Consider the following 27,695-nt stretch of genomic DNA (forward strand, 5'->3'; position numbering starts at 1 on the left):
TGCCAGGACACCTTCCCCAGCCCGAGACCCAGCTGGGGTGCACACACATGCACTCAGATGCTCACATGCATGCACACACACGCACACACACATGCACCCGCACACACCTCACATCGTGCAGGCTGTCTATGGGCTGCTTTCCTCACTTCACGTCCCACTGCTGACCTTTACCATCTGCGGGCTCCGCCCCTGGGTAGAGACCACAGGGCTGCACTTGGCCCTGTGGTGTGAACAGTGAGGTCAACAGCCAGCCCTGGAGCTTTTTCTGTTCCCTGTGGTGAGTCCTGCGGGCACCACATTCCCCTGGGTGGCTCGCTGAGCGCATCCTGCCCGTCCCAACACTGCAGACCCACATAGCAGACTTACCGTGAAGAGACCACACCTGTCTCCACACCCACCAGTAATGATGGAGAGAATACCACCATTCTGGGTGCCTGGTAGCCTTTTGTTTCCATTTTATTTCTGGTTTTGAATCCAGCAAACAGAGGCTTTGTCCTTGCTCTACGATGAACGTCGGTACGTCGGTAGCATCGTAACCCACACTGTCCCCTGTTTGTTAACGTCCACAGTGCGAGTCGGGGCTTCCCTGGTGGCTCAGACAGTAAAGAATCTGCCTGCACTGCAGGAGACCCAGGTTCCGTCCCTGGGTCAAGAAGATCTCCTGGAGAAGGGAATAGCAACCTACTCCAGTATTCTTGCCTGGAGAATCCCATGGACAGAGGAGCCTGGAGGGAACAGTTTATGGGGTCGCAAAGAGCTGGACATGACTGAGCAGCTAACACACAAACACGCACACACACAATGCAGGTTGGTGGCAGGTAGACTGATCTTCCCCGTGGAGGTGTGGGATGGGCCACAGGCTTAAGTGGCCTCAGCCAGTGACTTCACACTTCTCAGGAGTGGCCCTCTGCTCCTCATTGCTCACCCGGGGGCTCATGAGGGTTAGAAAACATCACGTGTGAAGACAGTTTATAAGGTGGTGTCACACGTGAGGCACCACACGTGTGTCAGAGCAGCGATGCCTCATGAGGGGGTGATGGTGAGTCCCGGCGGGGCTGCCAGGGATGACAGCACATGGACAAGAGACCCAGGGCTGTGAGCCCTGCAGAGGGTACAGAGACGGACACAGCCGAGCCCCACGCCAGCTCCTCCCCAAACTGGCGCATGCGTCCTTGGGTGGCTGACAAGGGTCCCAGCCATCTCTCACCCAACGCTTCTCCCCTCTGCCCCTCAGATGCCAAGCAAGAGGCTGGTGGGTCTTGTTTCTGCAGAAGCCACTTCCTGCTGTGTTTGGCCCTTTTCTGGAACACGGGAGAGGCCGCTGCCCACTAGCCTGTGGCCAGCCCGGATGCCGGTCTGTCCATCTCAGAAGTGCTGGCTTCCGTGCCAGCTTGACAACCCCCCTCACCCTGGCACTGGACTTTTTCATGGCTCAGCACGTGGCACGGAGCTTTGTTTCCCTCTAAAGTGCCCCTGAGGGCATCAGAGGTGCTGGCGGCCTGCCCCAGGGAGGCACCTGCCGGCTGTGCACCCAGAGCAGGCAGGGCGCCTCGCCCATCCGTCCTTGTGCGGCTCCGAGGCTGCTCCTCAGGGCACGAAGCTGTGTTTCTGTGTCTTGGGGAGAAGACTAAGTGGGGGCTCTGCAGGGGCCCCAATGTTTATGCCACGAGTTCAGTCTCTGAGCCACAAGGGAAGCCTAAGAATACTGGAGTGCGTAGCCTATCCCTTCCCCAGAGGATCTTCCAGACCTGGAATCAAACCGGGGTTTCCTGCATTGCAGACGGATTCTTTACCAATTGAGCTATCTATGCCGTGGGTTCAGTTTCTGGTTTTGGGTGAACTGGGCCTGTCCTGCTTTGTTCTCCCTTCTACTGGGCTCAGAAGGGATCATCTCCCTGTCTCAGCAGTTTCATTTATTGTTCTGTGTGTGTGTGTGTGTATGTGTGTGTGTGTGTGTGCGTGTGTGTGTGAGACACACATACCTGTGCCCGAGCTGAGCTCTGGGGCATCCAGGGCTGACCTTGAGTGCTGGCCTGGCCTGGATCAGCAGCAGCTGCTTGTTGTACATTTTGACTCTTTTGTCCCTCCCCCGACTCCCCTGTGCCCCTTAACAATTGGCTAACAATGATGCTCTGTGTTGCTTTCACAAACATAACCTTCAGCCCCAGAGACCTTGTTGGAATGGGAGCTCTGGTCTTCAGATCAAGGATGTGTCTTGACCCGGTTCTGGGCATGGAAGCGGGACTGGGGTCTGGACAGTGTCCCCCGGCACCTCCACAGAGGGGCCCCATGCAGTGGGGCTCAGACCCAAGCAGGAGCTTCCAGTGTCCGGACAGCACGCTCACGCACAGCCCTCTCGCTCTCGGTCTCCACTGTGCGCAGGTTGCCTCTCTGAGGTCACAGTTGGTTCTCGAGTAAACACTTTCGGTTAAATGTCTTCTCCACTTGTGGAGGCCAGTTTCTCACACAAGCCAATTTAAGAAGGCTCCAACCAGACCAGCCCGGGGGTGCCGGGCATCTGTGAGGGCGGCAGTCCGGGGTGGCTTGTGGCTGACGCTTCAGGGCTTTAAAGATCATGGCGCACTTTTGGTTTTCTGTAGCTCCTTCAGCACGTGGTGGTCAGTTGTTGTTCCTAGGAATCTGTCCCATTAGCTGTGTTTGCACATCAGGAGCTGCTCAGAAGCGGCTCCTGATTCCCTCTGGAAAAATCCCTCAGCATCTGCTTGTGCCTCCCCGACCTCCTGACGCTGTCCACGCAGTCTCTCATTGTGTCCTGATTCTCTTGCCAAAACACAGCCAAGTTTACTCATCCTTTCAAAGACTCACTTTTGTGGGTTTCTGCATGTTTTTCGTTTCATTAATTTCTGCTTTCTAGGTTATTTCCTTCCTTCCTCTTAATCTACTTTGTTTTTCTAACATGTTTTATGTCATTTGTTTTCAGCCTTCTGAAAATTTCTCCCCTAAAGTATAACCTTTGATCCCTTTAAGAACTTTTAGCTGCAGCCTAAAGTTGCGAAATGACATGTTTTTGCTACTATTTCATTCAACAGATTTTTCTAGTATAGTATCTTAATTGATTTTTAAATTGTTAATTACTTTTTTAAAATTAATTTTTGTTGGAGTACAGTTGCTCTACAATGTTGTATTAGTTTCTGCTGTACAGCAGAGTGAACCAGTTATACATATACGTATATCCCCTCTTTTTGTGGTTTGCTTCCCATTTAGGTCACCACAGAGCACGGAGTAGAGTTCCCAGTGCTTAACAGGAGGTTCTCATTAGTTCTCTGTTTTATACATAATATCAATAGTGTATCCCATCAATCCCAGTCTCCCAATTCACCCCACGCCCTCTTTCCTTCCTTGGTATCCGTACATCCATCTGCGACCATTCTCTGCATCTGCATCTCTATTTCTGCTTTGCAAAAAGGTTCATCAGTATCTTTTTTCTAAATTCCAGAAGCGATACGATAGTGTTTTTCTCTTTCTGACTCCCTTCACTCTGACCGTCTCTAGGCCCATCCACGTCTCGGCAGGTTGTACAGTCCTGTTCCTTTGTGCGGCTGAGATCCCATCGTGTGTCGGCACCACATCTTCAGCACCCGTTCTGTTGATGGACCGTCTAAGTGTAGGAGAATTTTTCCCAGTGTCTCTTTTGTTACCTTTTTCTTTTGCATCAGTAAATTTTGGTCAAAGAATATACTCTGATTGATGCCTGTCTTGTGAAATTTGTTGAGACCTGTTTTATGGCTAGCATTATAGTCACATTTTATAAATGCTCTGTGCATCTTTGAAAAGACTGTATTCTGTGATAGGTGAGATTAGTTTTGGTAGGTTCATTAATCGTGTTGTTTAAACCTCCTATATTGGGTCTTGGCAAAAATAGAGCCCATAGGCTTAATCTGGCTTGCCACCTATTTCTAGAAATAAATTCTTTTTTTGTTTTAACTTTTATTTTTTGGTCATGCCACATGGCATGTGGAATCATGGTTCCCTAATTACCAGGAATCAAACCTGTGGCCTCTGCAGTGGAAGCACAGAGTCTCAACTACTGGATTTACAGGGCAGTCCCTAGAGATAAATTCTTATGGGATCACATCCACATCCTTGGTTTATGTATTGCCGTGATCTCTGTTCATTTGCCATGAAAAATCTAAAATATTTACTCTTTGGCCCTTTCCAGAAAAATGTTTGCCAACTCTTGTATCTTCAGTCATTTATTTTATCTATTTTATCAAATACAGAGAGCGGGTCTGTTAGAATCTTCAGTTATCCTTGTGGATTTGCCTACTAATTCTTGCATTCTATCAGTTTTTGTTTTATATGTTTGGGGCTGTGTTATTAGTGACACAGTTTAAAATTGTGGTATCTTCTTCATGCATGACATGTCTGTCGTATGAAGTAATCGTCTGTCTCCGCTAGTGTGTCTTGCCTGTAAGTCGGCTTTGTCTGAGATTCGTATAGCTGAGCCTCTGGGTAGTATTTGCCTTGTATACTCCTTCTGTTCTTTTATTTTTAACTCTTTTTTATTTTTAAGTCTTAGATGTACCTTGTAAACATATACATGTTGGGTCAGCCAGAAAGTTCATTTGGGTTTTTCTGTAACAGAAAAACCCAAACGAACTTTCTGGCCAACTCAATATAATTAAAGTGGTTTTTTTTTTTTAACATGGTATTTTAAATTGAAGTTTGATATTCTTTTTTTAAAATTCTGACAATTAAGAATTTTAGAGCCATTGTAAATGTAATTTCAGATAGATTTGAGTTTAAATCTACCATCTTGTATTTTACTATTTTACCTGTGCTGTGTTTTTTTCTTTCTTTCTTTCTTTTTTGAGTTGGTTATTGATCCGTTCTTTGTTTTTTGTTTTTTTTTACCTCTACCACTAGGAAGTTATAGACTTTTTCTGCACCTTTGATGGTTTTCCAGAAATTACAACATTCTTATTTATCAAATGTCTAAAACGAACTTGTACTTTACTCTTGGGGGAACCCAAGGACCTGAGATCACCCCACTACCCCTTCCAAGTGTTATTGTATATTTAACTTTTTTAACCCACTAGCCTTTGCTGCTTTATCCTCAGTATTAGTCTCGTTTAGATTTGCAGACGTACCTGCCTCTTTCTTTGCTCTTTATTCTTTTTGCATCTCTGGCATTCCATCTGAGCTCACTTCTTCCTGTTCAATTGTACCTGCATCAGAAATTCCTTTCATCAGGTTCTGAGGTGGCAAGCTTTCCCTACTTTTGTTTGGGTTTCCTTGCTGCTCTGGAGATGGGCTTGCCTGTTGTAGAATCCAGGTTGGCTGTTGGGTCCTTTCAGTGCGACATTGTGTGCTGGCCTCTGACATCATTTGTTTGCTAACAAACCATTGTCAGGCTATCCCTTCTTTGCAGGTAACCTGATTTTTTCTCTGGCTTTTAACATCGAAATTAAAAGTCTTTGTGCTTCAAAGGATGCCATCAAGAAAGTGAAAAGACAACCCACAGGATGAGAGAAAATATGTGAATAACTCATTTGCCTAGGGGCTTGTACTAGAAGGTAGAAAGAGCTCTGGCGAGGCTGTACGGCCAGTACCTGAATGCCGGTGATACTCTCGAGCAGGGACAGTGAGTGGGGAGGTCTTGCCACCTGCCGCCGGCTCTGACTGCACCCTCCTGCCTGTGCTGTCGCCCACCTGGACCACCCCTCCATCTGCCTGCATGCAGGAGAATCACCCGTCATCTCTCCAGACGTCATGAGCGTCACCGTTCTATACAGCCGCAGCCTCTGCCTCCGATATGGTCAGCGCCTCTCAGCTAAGTGCAGTGGTGCCCACTTGGATGAGTGAGAAATGGAATGCAAACGCGGGATCCCAACATCCACTTCTAGCCGTGACGGGGTGACCCGGACCAGATCTCACATCCCGCGTTGAGCAGCAGGAAAAACCAAACAGAAGCATATGAGGTTGCAGCGTTAAACACCGCACGGCAGGAGCGCTGGACAGTGACCCCACAGAAGGGGCGCCCCCTTCAGCTCATCCCCTGCACCTGCCAGCTGAGCACAGGGAGGGTGGTGGAGGCGTAGCCCGGTGACCAGGGCTCCAGGGAGGCTGGAATCTGTGGGGGAAATGCTGGAGAGGATAGGAGAGCATGAATCAGGAGGTCTAGGGCGCTGAGCACAGAACCCCCACCCCGTGCTTAGACCCTGTTGACCATCGCAGGTGTGGGGGATGCCCCCAAGGTCAGGGGACCTGGAAGAGCGTGGGTATCATTATTTCCTCAGTTCACATGGGCTGTGAGTGAAGTTGCATACTCAGCAGCCAGGTGAAAAGACCTCACAGTTCAGAGGGCATTGAGCAGGGTCCTCAAAGGCGGTAGTCTCCTCCCCAGATGTGAGCCTGCTCAGGACCCATAGACACAAAGCTTGAAGGAAGCCTGGAGAGAGTTGAACAACTCTTGAGTAAGTTAATGGCATCCACTAAAGAGGCCTGACAATATTTGAGGGATGACAACAAACTCACCCCCCAACACGCCACGTTCACAGTGTCCAGGAACCAGGCAGAAATTATTTGTTGTGCAAACAGATGGGAAAATGTAACCCAGAAGTTGAGAAAAATCAATTAGAAACAGATCCAGGTGGATCCATGCTATCCAGATGGTAGAATCAGGATAGAAGGATGTTAAAAATGTCTGTTATAAATATGGCCCATGTGTTCAGTGACACAGAGAAGCTATGCACAAGGTGAGGAGAAAATGAATGGTGTAAAAAAAAGACCCAAGTCTTCTAGAGAGGAAAGCCCTGCGCTGGATGGGTTCATAGTGGGTCAGATGCTGCAGACACAAGATCAGTATTATTGAAGATATAGCACCAGAAACTTTCTAAAAATGAAACACAGGAAAGAGGCAGGAGAAAAAAAACAACATCATCAGTGTAACCATAAAGAGGGATAATAAATAGGAAATTGAAAAGGATGTGTGATGGAAGATATTTGAAAAAAAAAGGCTAAAATTTTGCAAATTTGATGAAAACTGATTTTCAAGGAGATCCACAAATCCCAAGCAGAAGAAAACTATGCCACTGCAGTATTCTTGCCTGGAGAATCCGATGGACAGAGGAGCCTGTCCTTGGGGTTGCCAAAGAGTCGGACAAATGACTGAAGCAACTCAGCATAAAACAAAATTCTGACACGTGCTATGGCATGAATGAACCTTGAGGACAGGCTGCTCTGTGACATGAGTCAGACACAAAAGGACAAACGCTGGAGTGACCCACTTATGTGAGGCCCCTGGAGGAGTCAAGTCCCAGGGACAGAAGGCAGGATGGCAGGGCCAGAGGCTGGGGAGGGGGAGGGGAGTGAGTGAGTGATGGGGCCGAGGGTCAGCGTGGGAAGATGGACAAGGTCTGTGACTGGACAGTGCTGACAGCAGCTCAGCGGCGTGAATGCTCTTAAGGCCACCGAGCTGGACACAGCACAATGATTTAAATGGTGACTCGTACCTGAGGTTTAAAACAAACACACAAAAACAAGGACTAAACTTAGCCAGTAGGCCTGGTTTTGGCTTCTTGATCACAAGCTAAGCCGTAGTGGAGGAGGGCTGGGCTGACCTGGAGACGAGCCTGTCTGCAGGGTTAGTGGGTCTGGAGGAAGGTGAGAGCTGCTGAGGTCAGCACGGTCATTGTCCTGGGAGCTGGAGCCTCGTCACCCAGAGGCCAGAGACCTGAAGGCTGTTCTGCTCCTCTTCTGAGGCAGGAGGCAGCCCACCTTCAGCTGCTCCTGCCAGCCCCCCACGGAGGTTGAAATTGCTTTGCAGCCCTTCCTGGGGTGTGCCCTCTGCCTCTCTCTGGGTATGTTCATTTATGGGCCATCTGTCAGGCCTCCTTAGAAGGCGGAGGACAGTAGCAGTTCTCGGAAAGGCCCCGCAAGGCTGTGTCCTTGGTGTTTGCCTCAGCTAGTGGACTGTTCAGTTCATCAGGAAATCAGGTTCATTCATAACCGTCCGCCTCCCTGATGTGCAGACTCTTTTGATTTCAGGGTAACAGCATGTAGTTCGTTTGCTGGTATTTTTCTAGTCCTGCCTAACTACACTGTGTTGTGTCTTTCACTTTCAGGCCTTGAAGTTAGAAACCTCCAAGGACGATTCTCCCGCTCCCTGCTGACCCTGGGCCTCGGTGAGTCCAGAGAGGGAGGTGCCTGATGCTTTAGCCGCGTGTGTGTGCGCATGTGCGGTTGTGTGTGTGCGTGTGTTTATTACTGTCCCCTGGAGCAGTCCCAGCCAGACAGGGTCCCACCCCAGTCCTCTGAACCTGGCTCCGTTGGGAGACACGGAAGTTCCTCGCTTGGAGAGCCAGGCTCGCTGGCCCAGCCTCAGTGACACTGAAGGGACGGATGGAGTGGGCGCAGTTGGGCCTTAATGCATTGCTGGTTGATTTTCCTAAAGGAGTCCAGCAGGGCTGTGGGGGGCACCAAGAGCCTTCTGATCAGCGAAGCACATTGCTCTGTGCACGGCAGCCGTGTGTTATCAGCACTGCTTTGTTTTTGGAGGAGAGTGGCCAATGGCACTGGTCATCAGCCAGGCCTTTCCTGGAAGCACAGAACTGGGGAGGTCAGAGATGGAAGTCAGTTTGGTCTCCCTCTTTTGGGGTATGGGGCCTCAAGTTCTGTAGCCCTTGAGGGCTGGGAACAGGAGCGGGAAGAGAGCAGTGAGTCAGAGGCTCTTCAGCTACTGGACAATCCCCAGATCAGACTGATAACCAAGCACCCAACAAGATTAACTCAACGTTTACGAGAAGAAATGACGTTCAGTTACCTGCATACAACTGAACAGTTTTTAGAGACAGGAAAGATAGAGCAACCTCCCCCCACCCTACCACCACCACAATAAGCTAGTAGTCATCAGTATTGAAAGTTAAAGCAAATCGTTTGCTTATGACTTGAACTGGTACCTCTCAAAAGATACCCAAGTGTCTAATAACAATAAACATCTGAAAAGATGTGTGACGTAGCCATCAGAGAAGTGGAAGTTACAGACCACGGTGTGCTGGTGTGATGAGTGGAGATGAGGCAGGTGGACAAGGGTGGCAGCAGGGGGCTCATCAGTCACGCTTACCTCTGTTTTTCTGCAAGTCGGCTCCTAGCTGAGCACTTATAAAACCCCTCATCGTTCAATTCTCTTCCCATCTGTGAACAGTGAGTCTTACCTGTGTTTTTCTGAGGAGGACACAGACTCACGATGCTCCCTTTGTCCTGAGGGCAGGGGTATGTGGTCCTGTCCCTGCCGCTCCGGCTCCCAAGCCCTGGTGGACTCTGGTGCTGGTCATGGCGTCCTGCCCCAGCCCTGCGGGAAGCCGGGAACACGCTCAGACCTTGGCTGCGTGGATTCTCGGGCCCTGGGGCCTGAGTGCTCCTGAGAAGCACCCCACCTGCCGCACGGCCCCAGGCACAATGATGGTCACTGGCTCTGCACCACCCGCCCCCCACCCCCCGCCACTGATGAATGGTAAAACAAACTAAACATATCTCCTACGTAGCTTACTGCAATTTTAGCTCACACGAGTTTTCCATTAGCTTTTCTTATAAGTTTTAAGGTGATTAGAAGGTTTTCCGTAGTCTTTCTTAGGTACTGATGCTGAAACAGTGCTGTTCCCTGCCTGCCCCCATGGCCCACATGGATCTCAGCGCTCAGTCTGAGGTGGGGGTGGGGGGTGGGGGTGCAGAAGGAGAGGCTGTGAGGGCAGATAAGGTGGGAGGCCCCCCCACTTGGCCATGTTTGGGGACAGGTCCTCTTTGTTCTAAACGAGACACGAGGGGACTCACAAAGGGCTCAGACTTTGACCGGCCAAGTTGTGTTTGGAGGAGGCTGGTGTCCTGCAGGGCAAGCTTTTTCCCTTAAACACTATCTTATTCGGGTTCAGCCTAATTGATTAGGCCTTGTAATGGTTGCAAAGACAGAAGATTGGAGCGCTATAAGCCAGCAGGTAACTTTTTGTTAATATTTACATTTTAATTAAGGAAGTGATGTATGCTTGTGAAAATTAAACACAAAACCAAACCTAATAAGTCATCAAAATTTCATTCTTTCCTCCATCCCAAATCCCACCTTTTTTTTTCCTCTGGAGGGAACTGCCGCTGTAAATGGTTTGTGGTTTATCCTTCCAGAACTTGTCAACATGCACATGAGAACATTTATGCAGCTTCTGGAACTGTTTGTGTGTCATGACGTCTGTCTGTGGGACTTGATTTTGACCTGTTTGGGGTCTTTTAACATACACAAACCTACCTTGTTTAAAAAGACGTGGCTTCCTCTTTTATGTATGTTCTAAAGAGCATGATTGGACATACGTATACAAACAGACACGTACACGCATGCACACACGTACACACAAGCTTTGTAAGAAGTCTGGCTGACAATTCCAGAGCATAATACCTGGTTCTGGTTTTCAGTTTCCTAGACCCAGAGTGTGCTTTCATGACTTGAGATATGTGTGTCTTCTCAGAAAGTGTAACTGGCACGCTCATCCTCCTGTTCAGGGGCTGTGTGGAGGGGGTTGGGTGAGCGCAGTGGGGACAATTGGCAGAGAGCAAGGCTCACCCTCTCGGACACTGCGGCAGGGTGAGCGGCCCTGCCCGGCCCCGGGTCGCCCCCTGCTGGAAGGTAGACTTTGCCCCCTGCCGGTGTAGAGCCCCTGGCTGGTGCTATTTGTAGGTTGGGGGTGGGGTGGGGTGGGTTAGGCTCTACAAGAACAGTGGCCTGGGCCGGATTCCCTTGCCACCCCGGAGCGTCTGTTTTCTGGAACATTCGACACTGTGTTCCTCTCGTTGGGACCCATGTAAGGGTATGTGCACACGTGGTTACATTCAGCTGGTCATCAGTTCAGTAACAGAGCCATGTCCCTCAAGCACGTAAAGAGCAAGCACACCAGAAGCACAAGCAGGCGGGGGCCTTGGTCTGACTCTGCTCCACCACGAGGCCCCGTGTCCCCGACACACCATCTGCCTGACGGCCCCTGGTCTCCTGGTGAACAGAGCTGAGGCTAGAGAGTCCTCTGGAGCCCTTGCAGAGCCTGAGCACTGACATGGCTCACTCTGCTCCAAGGGGTCTGCCTGCCCCAGGGATGGGCGTCCGGTCTGGAGCCGCCTTCCCACACTTAGTTCCGGCCTGCCTGCAGTGGTCTCCTGCTGGCTTGCATGTTAATTTACATTCAGAAACATGTCCTTGGAAGCACAGGGACCCCAGGGCTGAGGCGGGTGGGTGCTAGAAAGAGGCCGGCCTGTGAGTGCCCATCCCATCGTCCACGTGTGGCCCCTTCTCAGCTTCAGCGCCGCTTTGCTGTCGTCCTGGCCCCCCAGCAAAGTGAGCTTCTCTCAAGGGAACCACTGGCTGTGAGGGGACCCGGGGGAGGGAGGCCCTGCCCAGCTGCCCACCTATCCCTTGCTATCACCGATAACTTGCCTTAAGAGCTTCTTGGATTTTATAGACAATCATATCACCTACGGGTTCTGATTGTCTAAAAAGAAGGAAAGCTGGTTTCCTTCTTTTTCACCCTGATTTCTGTTACTTTTTTCATTGTCTCATCACAGAGGCTGCAGTGAGCTCTCTGAGGATTAGGGGTCTCAAGGGTGGACGTCCCTAAACAGTCATGGATGGCACTTGTCATCAGCTGCTTTTCCTGAATCTCATGACATAATCATGTTTTTTCTTTTTTAGTCTCTATTGACAATTATTAGATCAATTGAGTTTCTATGGTAGATCGTTCTTGTGTCTTGCCATAAACCAAACTTGGTCATGATGTTTTGTTTTCGTTAACTATGTGATGAAATCAGTTTGCTAAGATATATGTATTGCATATGTCTGTGTTCACACATCTGATTGACCTTTTAAGTAACGGGCCATGGACAGAGGAGCCTGGTAGGCTACAGTCCATGGGGTTGCAAAGAGTCTGACACAGCTTAGCAACAGAATAACAACAGCAAACCATCAAACCATCCTTGCATTCATGGAGCAGACCCCACTTGGTCCTGCCATATTGTCTTTTTAATGTGCTGTTAGATTCTGTTTGTTAATTTTTAAAGGAAGTTTTGTATTTATTTTCATAAGTAAAGAGCAATGGTTCTCAAAGTTTTGGTCTCTTTACACTCTTAAAAAATTATTGGGGACTGTATAAAGCTTTTGCTTTTAGGAGGTATGACTTCCATTGTTCTCAGCTGAGGGTAATCCTTCCTCTACACAGGGGTATGTTTGGTGATGTGAGGAGAGGTTTTTGGTTGACACAGCTGGTGTGTTGGGTGTTACTATGGGTGTCTAGTGGGTAGAAGACAGATGTCCTGTAATGCACAGAACAGCCCCACAGCAGCCCTACGACAGAGGTCCCAAATGTCAGCAGTGCCACAGTAACACAGAACATTAAAAAATTTTATTTAATGATTCACTCAAAAGAGCAGCAATAAACCCATTGCGTGTTAACATAAAGAGTATTTTTTAATAAAAAACTATATTTGAGCAAACTCCAGGAGATCAGTTCAGTTCAGTTGCTCAGTCATGTCCGACTCTTTGCGACCCCATGAATTGTAGCACGCCAGGCCTCCCTGTCCATCACCAACTCCCGGAGTTCACTCAGACTCACGTCCATCAAGTCCATGATGCCATCCAGCCATCTCATCCTCTGTCGTCCCCTTCTCCTCCTGCCCCCAATCCCTCCCAGCATCAGAGTCTTTTCCAATGAGTCAACTCTTCGCATGAGGTGGCCAAAGTACTGGAGTTTCAGCTTTTGCATCATTCCTTCCAAAGAAATCCCAGGGTTGATCTCCTTTAGAATGGACTGGTTGGATCTCCTTGAAGATGAGGGACTCTCAGGAGTCCCCTCCAACACCACAGTTCAAAAGCATCAATCCTTCAGCGCTCAGCTTTCTTCACAGTCCAATTCTCACATCCATACATGACCACTGGAAAAACCATAGCCTTGACTAGACAAACCTTTGTTGGCAATGTAATGTCTCTGCTTTTGAATATGCTGTCTAAGTTGGTCATAACTTTTCTTCCAAGGGGTAAGTGTCTTTTAATTTCATGGCTGCAATCACCATCTGCAGTGATTTTGGAGCCCACCAAAATAAAGTCTGACACTGTTTCCACTGTTTCCCCATCTATTTCCCAGGAAGTGATGGGTCCAGATGCCATGATCTTCGCTTTCTGAATGTTGAGCTTTAAGCCAACTTTTTCACTCTCCACTTTCACTTTCACCAAGAGGCGTTTTAGTTCCTCTTCACTTTCTGCCATAAGGGTGGTGTCATCTGCATATCTGAGGTTATTGATATTTCTCCTGGCAATCTTGATTCCAGCTTGTGTTTCTTCCAGTCCAGCGTTTCTCATGATGTACTCTGCATGTAAGTTAAATAAGCAGGGTGACAATATACAGCCTTGACGTACTCCTTTTCCTATTTGAAACCAGTCTGTTGTTCCATGTCTAGTTCTAACTGTTGCTTCCTGACCTGCATACAGATTTCTCAAGAGGCAGGTCAGGTGGTCTGGTATTCCCATCTCTTGAGGAATTTTCCACAGTTTATTGTGATCCACACAGTCAAAGGTTTTAGCATAGTCAATAAAGCAGAAATAGATGTTTTTCTGGAACTCTCTTGCTTTTTCGATGATCCAGCGGATGTTGGCAATTTGATCTCTGGTTCCTCTGTCTTTTCTAAAACCAGCTTGAACATCAGGAAGTTCACGGTTCACGTATTGCTGAAGCCTGGCTTGGAGACTTTTGAGCATTACTTTACTAGCATGTGAGATGAGTGCAATTGTGCAGTAGTTTGAGCATTCTTTGCATTGCCTTTCTTTGGGATTGGAATGAAAACTTACCTTTTCCAGTCCTGTGGCCACTGCTGAGTTTTCCAAATTTGCTGGCATATTGAGTGCAGCACTTTCACAGCATCATCTTTCAGGATTTGAAATAGCTCAATAGGAATTCCATCACCTCCACTAGCTTTGTTTGTAGTGATGCTTTCTAAGGCCCACTTGACTTCACATTCCAGGATGTCTGGCTGTAGGTGAGTGTTCACACCATCGTGATTATCTGGGTCGTGAAGATCTTTTTTGTACAGTTCTTCTGTGTATTCTTGCCACCTCTTCTTAATATCTTCTGCTTCTGTTAGGTCCATACCATTTCTGTCATTTATCGAGCCCATCTTTGCATGAAATGTTCCCTTGGTATCTCTAGTTTTCTTGAAGAGATCTCTAGTCTTTCCCATTCTGTTGTTTTCCTCTATTTCTTTGCATTGATCGCTGAGGAAGGCTTTCTTATCTCTTCTTGCTATTCTTTGGAACTCTGCATTCAGATGCTTATATCTTTCCTTTTCTCCTTTGCTTTTCACCTCTCTTCTTTTCACGGCTATTTGTAAGGCCTCCCCAGACAGCCATTTTGCTTTTTTGCATTTCTTTTCCATGGGGATGGTCTTGATCCCTATCTCCTGTACAATGTCATGAACCTCATTCCATAGTTCATCAGGCACTCTATCTATCAGATCTAGTCACCTAAATCTATTTCTCACTTCCACTATATAATCATAAGGGATTTGATTTAGATCATACCTGAATGGTGTAGTGGTTTTCCCTACTTTCTTTAATTTGAGTCTGAATTTGGTAATAAGGAGTTCATGATCTGAGCCACAGTCAGCTCCTGGTCTTGTTTTTGTTGACTGTATAGAGCTTCTCCATCTTTGGCTGCAAAGAATATAATCAACCTGATTTCAGTGTTGACCATCCGGTGATGTCCATGTGTAGAGTCTTCTCTTGTGTTTTTGGAAGAGGGTGTTTGCTATGACCAGTGCATTTTCTTGGCAAAAGTCTATTAGTCTTTGCCCTGCTTCATTCCGCATTCCAAGGCCAAATTTGCCTATTACTCCAGGTGTTTCTTGACTTCCCACACCCAGGAGATAGTGAAGGACAAAGAAACCTGGTATGCCACAGTCTATGGGGTCGCAAAGAGCTGGGCACTGAAAAAAAACAACAACATTTTCCAAAGCTGAAAAAAAATATAATGAGGAGAGAGAGAGATCATTTTATATATTCCTTGTTGTTGGTGTTGTTCAGTCACTAAGTTGTGTCTGACTCTTTGTGACCCCGTGGACTGCAGCACCCCAGGCTCCTGTGTCCTCTACTATCTCCTGGAGTTTGCTCAAACCCATGTCCATCGAGTCAGTGATGCAATCCAGCCATTTCATCCTCTGTTGGCCTTTTCTCCTCCTGCCCTCAATCTTTCCCAGCATCAGGGTCTTTTCCAGTGAGTCAACTCTGCATCAGGTGGCCAAAGTATTGGAGCTTCCACATCAATCCTTCTAATGAATATTCAGGGTTGATTTCCTTTAGGATTGACTGGTTTGATTTCCTTGCAGTACAGGGAACTGTCAAGAGTTTTCTCCAGCACCACAATTTGAATGTATCAATTCTTTAGTACTCAGCCTTCCTTATGATCCAACTCTCACATCCATACACGACTACTGGAAAACCATAACTTTGACTATATGGACTTTTGTTGGCAAAGCAATGTCTCTGCTTTCTAATATGCTGTCTAGGTTTGTCATAGCTTTCCTTCCAAGGAGCAAGGGTCTTCTAATTTCATGGCTGCAGTGACTGTTCACAGAGATTTTGGAGCCCAAGAAAATAAAATCTTGTCACTGCTTCCACTTTTTCCCCTTCTCTTTGCCATGAAGTGATGAGACTGGATGCCATGATCTGTTTTTTGAATGTTAGATTTTAAGCCAGTTTTTTTTCACTCTCCTCTTTCACTTTCATTAAAAGGCTCTTTAGTTCCTTTTCACTTTCTGCCATTAGAATGGTATTATCTACACATCTAAAGTTATTGATATTTCCCCCAGCAATCTTGATTCCAGCTTGGGATTCATCCAGCCTAGCATCTCACATGATGTACTCTGCATAGAAGTTAGATAAACAGGGTGACAACATACAGCCTTGACGTACTCCTTTCCCAATTTTGAACCAGTCCGTTGTAACATGTCTGGTTCTCAGTGTTGCTTCTTGGCCTGCATACAGGTTTCTCAGGAGGCAGGCAAAGGGAAGTCGCTCAGTTGCGTATGACTCTTCGTGACCCCATGGACTGTAGCCTGCCAGTCTTCTCCTGTGAAAATTTCCAGGCAAAAGTACTGGAGCAGGTTGCCATTTCCTTCTCCAGGGGCTCTTCCAGACCCAGGGATCGAACCCAAGTCATCCGCATTGCAGGCAGACTCTTTACAGTCTGAGCCACCAGGGAAGCCCCTTTCCTTTAAAATTTTTCTACTGTTTGTTATGATCCACACAGCCAGAGGCTTTAGCACAATCAGTGAAGCAGAAGTAGATGTTTTTCTGGAATTCTCTTGCTTTTTCGATGAACCAGCAGATGTTGGCAATTTGATCTCTCGTTTCTCTGCCTTTTCTAAATCCAGCTTGAACATCTGGAAGTTCTTGTTTCTCATACTGTTGAAGCCTGGCATGGAGAATTTTGAGTATTAGTTTGCTAGCATGTGAAATGAGCACAATTATATGGTAATTTGAGCATTTGGCATTGCCCTTCTTCAAGATTGGAATGAAAACTGACCTTTTCCAGTCCTGTAGCCACTGCTGAGTTTTCCAAATTTGCTGGCATATTGAGTGCAACACTTTTACAGCATCATCTTTTAGGATTTGAAATAGCTCAGCCGGAATTCCATCACCTCCACTAGCTTTGTTCGTAGTGTTGCTCCCTAAGGCCCACTTAACTTCGCACTTCGGGATGTCTGGCTCTAGGTGAATGATCACACCATCGTGGTTATTTGAGTCATTAAGACCTTTTTGTATAGTTCCTCTGTGTATTTTTTGCCACCTCTCTTAACCTCTTCTGCTCCTATTAGGTCCTTACTGTTCCCGTCCTTTATCAGGCCCATCCTTGCATGAAATGTTCCCTTGTTGCCTCCAGTATTCTTGAAGAGATCTCTAGTCTTTCCCATTCTATTGTTTTCTTCTTTAAGGCATTGTTCATTGAAGAAGGCCTTTTTATCTCTCCTTGCTGTTCTCTGTAACTCTGCGTTCAGTTGGGTATACCTTTTTCTTTCTCCTTTGCCTTTTGCGTCTCTTCTCTCCTCAGCTATTTGTAAATTTATATTACTACAATGTAGTAAATCTCTCAAGCATATGATGCAATAGGAGACCCCTGAAGTATCTGCAGATGGTGAAGGACAGGGAGGCCTGGTGTGCGGCTCTCCATGGAGTCGCAAAGAGCCAGACAGGACTGAGCAACTGGACCGAACTATCTGCCTCTGCATTCAGTTGGCTTTACTGCGCAGTGGGGTGGAGCTAGTGATGAAAACTCCACTTTGCCAAGAATGTGCTTGGAAAACAGATGAGTCTGATCCCACGACAGGGTCTTAGGGTCCCCTGGGCTTCCCAGATCACTCCTGAGAACCGTTGGTTTAGACAAATTCTCTTCTTTCTATGTTCATTCTCACATGGTAAATTCAGGGTCACACTTCCTTCATAAAAAGGCACTTGGAAATTTCCTTCCTTTCTTATGTTTGGAGAAGGTTAAATTATGTTAAGACAATCTGATCTTACAGGGTTGATAGAATTCTCTTGTGAGTCATCTGGGTTTGGTATCATTCATTAATTTTTAATTCTATAAAATTAGGTCTGCTCAGACTTTCTATCTTTCCTGTGGTCACTGTTTTTATTAAAAAATTTTTTTTCCTCTTAGAAAATTCTCTATTTCACCCAAGTTTTCAAGTTTATTTGCATAGAGATGTACAATTATTTCCATGATTTTTAAAACAACTTTATTTTCTTTTGACGGTTATTCTCTCATACTTTGTGTATTCTGCCTTTCCTTAGTTTATTTTTCTTGCTATAGGGAACTTACCTGTTTTATTGATTTTTTTTTCCAAAACCAGCTTTTAAGCTTTAGTCGTTAATTAGAATACTTTCTTCCTAACTCATTTTTGCTTTTACTTTTATTAATTCCTTCAGTTACTTTTAAATTTTCTTCCAACTTTCTGAATTGGAGGCTTAACTCTCTTATTTTCCTGTTCTCATTTCTAAAGAATTAAAGTATTTAGTGTGATAAATTTTCCTGTAAGCACTGGTTTCATTTTCATTGTGTTTTCTAGGAATTTTGCAGTTTGGGTCTCTACTTTTTTTTTTCCCTGGAGAGTAACTTGTCAGGGGAGAACACTGACATTTTGCGGCAAGGAAGCAGGCCTTTTCTGATTCCTGATTTTGTTACTCATTTCTAGGCAATATTGTTTGCATCTTACTTCCTGTTTTGGATTTGTTGAAAATTTCTTCATTGCTTAATTCATGGGCACTGTTTGTGAACACTTCCGTGAGCAGCTGAGAGAAAGTGCGTCCTGTCTCATCAAGCACAGGTCTGGCTGCTTGTCCTCCAGCTGCACTTCAACAGGCGGCATCATCTGAGGTCTCTCTTAGTGCTGGACCACTGTTCTTTCCTGGATTCAGAGCAAAGTACTGACATCTCCTATTACTAGGAGATGCCTTGATTTGTTTCTGTGGTATCCCCGTGATTTCTGCTTCCTGAAACGTGAAGCTGCATTGCTTGGTGTGTGGCTCTAAACTTACATCTTCCTTGAGAATTTTAGTTTCTAGCATTATAAATAGTCCTGCTTTGTGTCATTTAACTTCACTTGCCTGACATTTTCTTCTCCAATATCAAAATTTTGGACCCTATTTTTTGAGCATTCCTCGTGTATATTTGTTCATTGTTTTCAGTCTTGCTGAACTGTTTTGGTTGAGCTATTCTCTTATACCTAGCAGAGCTGAATGTTTGAAAAATTTTATTTTATTTTTAATTGGAGAATAATTTCAATATTGTGTTAGTTTCTGCCATACATCAACATGAGTCAGCCATAGGTATATGTATGTCTCCTCCCTCTTGAGCCCCCCTCCCCATCCCACTCCTCTAAATTGTCCCAGAGCACCCCAGATTTGGGTTCCCTGCTTCATACAGCAGGTTCCCACTGGCCACCTGCTTTACAAATGGTAATATGTAAGATTCAGTGCTTCTCACAAGCCCGTATGAAAGGGCTTCCCTTGTGTATGTTCTTCATCCGTTTGTACTGACCTGATCCGTGTCTTTGGATTAATGCTGTCAGTATTCTGTGTATTTGGGGGGGTGAGTACGGATAGAATGGTACCCATACGCAGGCACACTCCGCTGTTCTCTTTTGTGGGGTCTGCTCTTGGCCTTTCTGGTGTCTTGTTCTGTGTTTGGTGGTGCTGACCCGACAGTCAACAGTCAGGAAAGTGTGCTTGGCCTTAGTGGTTCCCTGGTACGAGCAGATTTACGTCAGATCCTGAGTCCCCCCCCTTTCAGATAATGTCTGTTGTTTTTCTCCTAAGAGCAACAGTAAGAGGCCCTGTGGCCTCCCTCCCCGCGCCATTCCCTTCCCTGGCACCTGCTCCGGACGGCCCTGCACAGCCAGGCCCCCTCGGTGTACCTGCTGCTGCTCGTGGAGTGGGGTGATGGGGTCACCTGCTGCCACCACGCCTCCTCCACACCCTCCCCTGCCCTGCCAGCTTGCTGAGCGCACAGCGTGTCTTGTCGGGTCAGCCTCCTGTGCTTGGACCCCTCTGTCCCCTGCAGCACATCAGAGCTCCTCGCTGGGCCTTCTGGTGGCCCGGGCGTGTCCTGCAGTCCTGTCACAGGCACAGGTATGGGCACAGAGCCACTTGTCCCCACGTGCCAACCCTCTTCAGGGCTCCAGGACCTCTCGGCTCCAAGTCTGTGTCTCGATCTTAGTCTCTCAGGCCAGCGTTCTTCCCGTGGGTGTTTGTGTGTCTTTCCTTTGCCTGTAGTTTCTGTCTTTCTGTGGTACTGTGTCTTAGCTTTGCTTGTCTCCTGTGGTCTAGCATGCGACTGGACCTGTAGAGTGCTGTGTATGCTTGTCGCGATCACTGACGAGCTTGGACCTCCTGCTCGTAATCATCCCGTTACCATCCTTCTCCTTTGCTTTCCCTCCTGCTCTTGAACTTAGCGTGTTGAATGTGTTCACTCACTCCTCCCTGTGGTGCCCACCCTTCTGACCCTGGGATGCCTCAGATGGAGGCAGAGTGTATTCACATCTCAAATAATGTGAAAACCTGAGGATCAGGGTTTGGGCACACGGTGTTTTCACGCCCTGCTCTCTGGGCACGTGCAGTACCGTGCCAGGTGTTTGCCCTTGTGCTCTCTCAGAGTCCCTGCTGTGACCAGACAGGCTCTGGGCACCATCTGCAAATGAGGGACAGGGAGCCCCGAGGGTGACACTGGAGTGGGCAGCAGGGCTCATAGGCCCCACCTGTGGCGCTCCCCACCTGCTCCTCACTCCCCGCCTCTGGCCTCCCAGGACCGTCAGCTGGCCTTTTTATCTCCTTCCTTCTCTGCCATAGATGCTGACAGTTCTTATCGCAGTAGTTCTTAGCCCAGCGGGTGCTTAAGTCCATGCTGGTCACCAACCACAGCCACCACACTCCTGCCTCCCACACCCCCGAGCAAAGGGCCCTTCCTGGGACAGCTCCTGCACTGGCTTATGTGTGTGTGTCTTCCTCTGTGAGGGAGGGGCTCAGGGATGCTGGGGACACCAGGAACTTGGCTTTATCGGGGCAGTGAAGGACCTTGCAGGAGCTCCATTATTTGGCACCTTGACAGCTTGTTTTCAGTGGTTGGTTGTGCTTCTGTTTATCGGTAACCGGCCCCAGGTGCTTGGTTCTCTGAGTGAGTCTCCAGGGATCATTTTCCGACCTCTGGAGTCTCAGGATGGGCCAGTGGGTGTCGGGGGAGGTGGACACGTCCCACAGCCACAGTGCTGGGTGGATGTGGTGGGGAACATCCCAGGAGCACGGGGCGGGGTGGGGGGGACATCTTGGGAGGTCAGCAGGAGGTGCAGGTGTGAGGATACCTCTGTGTCCTGATGCCACTGTCGTGAAGGTTTAACGAACACTTGGTGGGTCATTGTGAGAAAGTAGGCTTCTTTGTTTGGGGTGAAACCAGAATCCTCCCGCCAGGACCTGGGTGTGAGGAGCTGAAGCCTGCGGAAGGAGGGAGCATTGGGGGCTGGGGCCGGTGGGCTGGGGGCCAGGGAGGACCGTCTGCATGTTTTCTCTCTGCTGCAGGTACTTTGTGTCATTTGCTCTGGAAAAATGCTGTAGCCAGAGACACGTGTTGTCTGTCTTAGAAGTCAGGTTGCTCATACAGAACCTCCCCCTCAGTGGTTGCGGAACAGGCCCTGGTCCGGGCTCCCGTGGCTGCTGGGAGGGTCTGCTGCTCTGTGGCTATGGGACCTCGGTGTCCACTGGGGCTTGTTGGCTTGGAGAGGACCTGGCCACCATGACCGTGGACCTGCCCAGGTCCCCTCGGACGGGCCGTCCCAGCCAGAGGTCAGGCGCCCAGTGGGGAGGGTGAAGCACTGAGCCTGGAAACAGGTTCAGCTGAGATCTTATTCAACACTCACTAACTGCAGGGAAGGGCCAGCCACGTCCCATGTGCTGCTTGGGTCAGGGGTGGGCGAGGTGCCTGCAGACCTCTGTTTGGTGAGGGCAGAGGCTCCTGGGGGCTCAGGGGCTCCTGGGCAGTCAGAGGCTCCTGGGGGAGGTGACACAGAACCATGAAACGTGCTAAAGACCCACATTGGGACCCTCTGTCCTTTGTCAGTTCCTAGGGGCCCTTCCTGGCTTCCGGGCTGCATTCCAGTGGGCAGTGGTGGGATGGAGGCTGAGGCGACAGTAATAAACAGATGAACACCAAAATGCCAGGTGACAGTTGCTGACAGGAGCCTGACTGGGGGTGTGGCAGGGTGGCAGGTGGGGTGGATGATGCGGGAGAACAGACAGCCCCTCCCAGGGGGGCAGCAGGAGTGGGCTGAAGGAGGGTCAGACAGATGGAGGGACAGCTGGGTGGACGCAGTGCAGCCAGTGGGGAGCAGGGGTGTGTGTGGACGGCAGGCCCAGCAGCCAGGGGGTGGGGGATTTGTTCTTGGTTCAGTGGGGCCCACAGCAGATGCCCAGCATGGTCATGGCCTTTGCTGGACAGGGAGGCCCCAGCTGACTCAGGCTGGCGGGGGACTCGAGTGAAGGTCGGGAGAGGGTGGGCTGGGTGGCAGCACTGGGCGGAGAGCAGCTTGGCTTGCAGGGGGGTGAGTGCATGTGTGGCACACACGTGTGTGTGGGGCACGTGTGGGTGGGTGTGGTTCACCCATGTGCATGTGCACGTGTGTGGTACACACACATGTGTGGGGTGTGTCGGGTGCACATGTGTGTGTGGGTGTGGGATGCACATGGTACAGACGTGTGGGATGTATCTGTGGGCGTGTGTGTGGTGCACATGTGTGTGTGGGGGAGGAGGGAGGGCGGGAGGCAGGCGTGCAGTGCGCCAGCCCCCACCCCCAGGTGCGAGCTGCGGGAGATGTGGGGAGGGCACAGGGCTGATCCTGCCTTGTGCTCCGATCTGGAATGTGTGGGAACATGTCCGGTGCCGGGAGGGTGGCCCAGGGCGGTTGTGTTTCACCAGGATTGGGTTTGGCCTGGCAGGAGCCTCTTCTCTCAACCCTGTCTTCAGACACCATCTGTGACCCTGGTGGGGGGGGTCACAGGCTCTGGGGTCGGGGCCTCGGGGGCGCCCGCGCCAGCCATCCTCCTGCAGATGAGGAGCCGGAGGCTGAGTGTGCGTGTCTGCATGTGCACGCGTGTCTGCGTGTGCACGTGTCTGTGTATGCGGTAGCCTGTCCGAGGCTGACAGTTTGTCTCCCTGGAGCTGCCCTTTTGGATTTGGGGTCTGTCTCAGACCCCACACTGCTACCTGGCAATGTGGGTTCAAGGGTGTCTGAGACATTGTTTTCTTGCATTTGACTTTTTAGAATCAAAAATCTATGCAACTGGTAGAACCTGTAAAGTGTCGCCCAGAGACTAGCTGGGGGCTCCTGTCCTTGGGAGTGGGGTTGCAGGGTGAAGGGTGGCCCTGGGGCTCCAGTGAGGGGATGCGGAGGCAGTTTCTTGGGTGACCAGCCTCCAGCTGTGGATGGATCCCAGGCCTGGTTGGCATGATTGGGACCAGGGTGCTGTGCACCCAGCTGGGCCCTGGTGGGTGAGCTCGTCTGTTCCAACCACAAGCCTCTGCTCTCCTCCCTACACTGTGGGGACATCAGGACCCATGATGCAACTGTCCCCAAGAGGACTGGCTGTCATTGGGCATTTATGCTGCGAAAGGACAAGTGAGGCCAAGAGAACATGGGTGTGTGTGCTCGGAAGGGTAGGGTTGAGAACCCGGTGCATGCTGGGCACGGCCTCCACAGCTCCCTGTTCCAGTGTAGACAGGATTGCAATGGGAGTGCAGAGCCGGAGCCACATTTATGAACCACTGGCGAGTCCTAAACCACTCAGGTTAATTTGTAACAGTTTCAAGATCTGCCTTTTAATCACCTTTGCCCCAGACTTCCACATCTGCTGAGAGTAGGTTCAGCCTCTGCATAGGTGCTCTAAGAAATCGGCACAGGTCAGTGTTTCTCCTGTTAACAGTAAGACAGTCCACGGCAGGGGTGGTAGCTCCATGGAGCCACAGGGACTCAGGACTCTGACTCCTCAGTCCACAGCTTCTGTCTTTCCAGTGGTCTCAAGGAGGCTGCTCCCCCCTTGCCATTTCATCTTCATTCCAGGTAGGAAGGAAGAGTGCATACCTGGGCCGTTTCCTTTTAAAGGGCTCTCCCCAAGTTCCCCTCAGTGGCCTCCACCTCCCTCTTCCTGGCCAGACACGGGGTTCCCACTGGTCCCCTCTCCTTCCTGTCTGGGCCTGTGCCCGTGGACAGGATGTCTGTCCAGTTGGTACAGAAGCAGCTCCTTCTGCCACTTGGCAGAGTAGTCATTTTCCAGGAACTGTGTGTGTCCTTGACCCTTGGCCTGAATTTGGACTCTGTCCTCCCTCCTCACTGCTCTCCACGTGGGTGGCTTTTCACTGTGGACTTGCACTTCTCCTTTCAGTGTGGGGGCTGGTCAAGTCCCAGCTTCCAGTCTCTGAAAATAAGAAAAAGAAGGAGGCAGCCACAGTCTTTGGCTCCTCTCTGCACTTGGGGCCAGGCCAGCAGCCGTGGGCAGCAGCGCACTCTCCCCTGGGCCCCGTGGCAGCTGCCCCAGGCCGCTGTCCTGGCTGCTTCTGCCTTCCTGGCTTGCACAGAGTCTGAGTCATGGGTGAAAAGCCCCCATCTCTGGCCACAGGCAGGAGGCAGGATCTTTTTTCCCATCTTCCTAGGAGCTCCTTCCTCGCCAACGGGGCGGGGCTGAGGGCAGGATAAAAGCCACCTCGTGGGACTTCAGGGCCTTTGGGACTTGTCTTGCAGGCTGGTGCCCAGAGCCTAGGTAAGGGTGGCTGGGAGCTGCTCCCCACAGGGCCTCCCTCCTTCCCTCTGGAAGAGGCCCCAAGACCTCCTGGGGAGAGGGGACAGGAGGTCAGGGCCATGCTCCTCAGGACTGCGAGTCTGCACCCTCTGTGGGCTCGCCTCTCCCTGAGCTCCAGCTGCAGGAGAGGGGGCTGGGTCAGTGGTCTGTCCAGGGACCCTTCCCTGCCTCTGCTGGCCTCCACTTTTGAGAACTTGCTCCTCTTTAACGTGCCAAAGTTTTCTGTGGTTTGTCTGTCCTCACCCTGAGCTTCAAAAGACAGGCAAGGACCAGGGACCCAGAGGTCTTGTGTTCACCCATCCTGTGCCCGCCTCCAGCGCACCACACTTGACCCTGCTTCCATCAGGCTGTCACGGCTGAGTGGTTCCTGGGTCTGTAGCGTCTGCCAGTCAGAGTGATCAGAAGCTTTCATCTGCCGCAAACATTACACACGTAACTGAACAGCAGAGCTGATGGTCCAACGTGCGATGCCTCAGACCTTGAAAACTAAGTATCCCTGGGAGGTAAAAGCACACAGACTTTGCAGACTTGGATGAGGGCACAGATGTCTCATTGCTGCCTTCTTAATATGATTGCCTGCTCAAATGCTGACATTCTGACTGCCCTGGGTTAAATAGAATACATCGCTAAAGTGAATTTTACCTTTCCCTTTTTAAAAGCAATTTAAGATCCCCCCAGGCTCATGGTATCACCCTGTGCCAGCCTGCTGGGGTGCCACCTCCCCGATTTGCCTGGGATGGACTCTGAGTCTGCAGGGGAGGGCGGGGTTGGAGTTGGGGGGGCAGTGATTGGCTGTCACTTTTGCCTTTTGCTTTCTCTACAGCCATATCTTGGGGATTATGTCAGGTTAATATGCAGGGGCTGGAGGAAGGGTTCTGAAGGGTGAGGGTGTGTTCATGGCAGAATCAGAGGTGTGAAGCAGGCAGATGCCAGAGTGTGGGTCCCTGCCCAGGGGCTATGGTGTGGAGAGGATAAACCTGGACCAGTAAGTACTTAGGTGTGGTGGGTTTTGTGCTATAAAAGAAGAGAAAGTTGAGACAAGCTTTCTGGGTGGTCTTGCTGGTGGCTGAGTTTCCCTGGAGCTGAAATTGGTGGGATGGACCAGGCAGAGGTGAGTGTTGGCTGGGGCATCTTGTCCACCCCTGTGAACTCCCCCTGGTCTCAGTGCCCATGACTTCCTGATCTGATTGTTTCAAGGAGTGGTGAGCTCTTCCAGGTACCCAGCCTCTCTAGGTGCCAGCCGTGGGGAGGGCCAAGGCTTGGGCTGTGGAGGTGCCCCTGGAGGCCAATACTCCCAGACGCACAAACAGCATGAGTCCGCGTCAAGGTCAGGGTCACTTGAGAAATCCAACACTGAGCACATGAAGTGTGCTTTTGGAGTCAGAGCTTTCTCCTGATGGAGCTGGTTCTGTGAGCCAGCTTGCAAAGTCTAGAAAACATGCACTGTGTCTGGGTGCCCAGGGCAGGACGAGACTGTAGCTCCCATCACGACGAGACAAGGCACTGTGAAGCGAGAAGTGGTGTTCATTAGTGGCTTACGAGTGGCAGTCCGTTTCCCCGCCTGGTGTGGAACCAGGGGAGGTCAAAGTGACAGCCGTGTCACTGATCTGTTGAACGTGACTTAGGTGTCCTACAAAGCTGGACTTCCTGATTCTAAGCCCCAGGCTTGCCCACCAGCAATGGGCGACTGCAGCCCCCCACTGTAGGGCAGGGCCACCCCAGGACACTCGGGCGGGCAGTCTGCAGGTCAGGGCGGGAAGGAGAGGCTGACACCAGACCACTTGTGCTCAGAGGACAAGGGGATGGGAGCGGCCGGAGGGCCTGGCATGTTCTCCCAGTGGTCAAAAAATGCAAGTTCAGCTCTTCCGCCGCCATTTTAAATCCAGCTCCATACAACGCTCCGCTGCCGCCGCTGCTGCCGCAACTCGGTCTGTGCGGCAGCACCTTCCGACGACCACTCAGCCGACCACTCCGCCGCTATGGAAGACATGAAGGAGTGCAGCAACATACAGGAATTCGCAGAGGAATCCAGGATCAACGCGAGCAAGAACCAGCAGGATGACGGTAAAATGTTTATTGGAGGCTTGAGCTGGGATACAAGCAAGAAAGATCTAACTGAATATTTGTCTCGATTTGGGGAAGTTGTGGACTGCACGGTTAAAACAGATCCTGTTACTGGACGATCACAAGAAGTTGGATTTGTGCTTTTCAAGGACGCTGCTAGTGTTGATAAGGTTTTGGAACTGAAAGAACACAAACTGGGTGGCAAATTGATAGACCCTAAAAGGGCCAAAGCTTTAAACGGGAAGGAACCTCCCAAAAAGGTATTCGTGGGTGGGTTGAGCCCAGATACTTCGGAGGAACAAATTAAAGAAAATTTTGGAGCCTTTGGAGAGATTGAAAATACTGAACTTCCTATGGATACAAAAACAAATGAAAGAAGAGGATTTTGCTTTATTACACATACAGACGAGGAGCCAGTAAAGACATTGTTAGAAAGCAGATATCATCAGATTGGTTCTGGGAAGTGTGAAATCAAAGTTGCACAACCCAAAGAGGTATATAGACAGCAACAGCAACAACAAAAGGGAGGAAGAGGTGCTGCAGCTGGTGGGCGAGGTGGTACTAGGGGGCGAGGCCGAGGTCAGGGCCAGAACTGGAACTAAGGATTTAATAACTATTATGATCAAGGATATGGAAATTACAATAGTGCCTATGGTGGTGATCAAAACTATAGTGGCTATGGCGGCTATGGTTATACTGGGTATAACTATGGGAACTATGGACATGGACAGGGATACGCAGACTACTTATGGCAAGGCATCCCGAGGGGGTGGCAATCACCAAAACAATTACCAGCCGTATTAAAGGGGACACTGCGGGAAACAGGAAGAGATTGTTCAAGTAGCCATCTTGCGGGAGGACATTGGAGATTGGTCTTCTGCTGATCTAAGATGATTATTTTGTAACAGACTTTCTAGTGTGCAAGACACAATTTGTGTCCAACTGTATATAGCCGCCAGTTAGTTTTCTTTGTTTTTACTTTGTCTTTTGCTATCTGTGTTATGACTGTGTGGCTCTGTGTTTATACAGACTTTATTTGTATGATTACATGTTAAACCTCAAATAAATGCTTCCTTATGTGACTTTTTCTGCATCAGGTACTAAATAGCTCTGTAAAAGTGTGATTTTAAATCAGCAATAATTAACGCACAGTTTATTTTGTAGGGAGTCTTGCTCCATAGGAAGAGAGAGCTGGTCCTTTGTGAATAGCCAGCTACAGTGTCTGCTCTGTCCCCTTTGCTTGTTAGATGGATTCTGTGCT

The 27,695-nt window shown here is 49.4% G+C and overlaps 1 protein-coding gene and 1 pseudogene across 6 annotated transcripts in view; both read left to right on the plus strand.

Annotated features, from left to right (window-relative positions):
- AGPAT3 (1-acylglycerol-3-phosphate O-acyltransferase 3) overlaps positions 1-27,695 on the plus strand; it is an 89,126-nt gene that overhangs the window by 14,159 nt on the left and 47,272 nt on the right. For all 6 annotated transcript variants that reach the window (XM_015092679.4, XM_015092678.4, XM_060406075.1 and 3 more), the window contains exon 2: positions 8,088-8,147. The gene's annotated coding sequence lies outside the window, so the exon portion shown is untranslated. The remainder of the gene's footprint in view (positions 1-8,087; positions 8,148-27,695) is intronic.
- On the plus strand, positions 8,210-27,516 carry LOC101101951 (heterogeneous nuclear ribonucleoprotein D-like; annotated as a pseudogene).

Source organism: Ovis aries, chromosome 1, assembly GCF_016772045.2.
Source record: "Ovis aries strain OAR_USU_Benz2616 breed Rambouillet chromosome 1, ARS-UI_Ramb_v3.0, whole genome shotgun sequence".
In the NCBI taxonomy this organism is placed as follows: domain Eukaryota; kingdom Metazoa; phylum Chordata; class Mammalia; order Artiodactyla; family Bovidae; genus Ovis; species Ovis aries.